At 54.2% G+C, this 273-nt stretch overlaps 1 protein-coding gene across 1 annotated transcript in view; it reads right to left on the bottom strand.

Annotated features, from left to right (window-relative positions):
- LOC107674172 (myosin light chain kinase, smooth muscle-like) overlaps positions 1-273 on the bottom strand; it is a 31,273-nt gene that overhangs the window by 6,690 nt on the left and 24,310 nt on the right. The window lies entirely within an intron of this gene.

Below are 273 nucleotides of genomic sequence, written 5' to 3'. Positions count from 1 at the left end.
TACAACAACTTTGCGCTGTGGATCGCCGGATCGGCTTTCACCGTGGACGAAGCGGAGTCCAGCCGGGGGTCGTCACATGTGGTTGCCGCAAACCCGCCGGCTGCTCCTTCGTCGAATCCGCTGGCCGCGACGTTCTCAAGCCCACCAGCCTCCGCTCACTCAATCCCGGCGTGTGTTTCGTTGTGAAAGTGAAACTACTTTGTTTGGTCTTCCAAAAGAGGACACGACTAGAAATCAGTGGTTAAGTTGTATTTACAACACTGTTCCAGAACA

The sequence above is a fragment of the Sinocyclocheilus anshuiensis genome, unplaced genomic scaffold, assembly GCF_001515605.1.
Source record: "Sinocyclocheilus anshuiensis isolate Anshui unplaced genomic scaffold, SAMN03320099.WGS_v1.1 scaffold893, whole genome shotgun sequence".
Taxonomy (NCBI): Eukaryota; Metazoa; Chordata; class Actinopteri; order Cypriniformes; family Cyprinidae; genus Sinocyclocheilus; species Sinocyclocheilus anshuiensis.
Note: the sequence above shows the minus strand (reverse complement) of the source record. Positions and strands in the feature narration are given on the sequence as shown.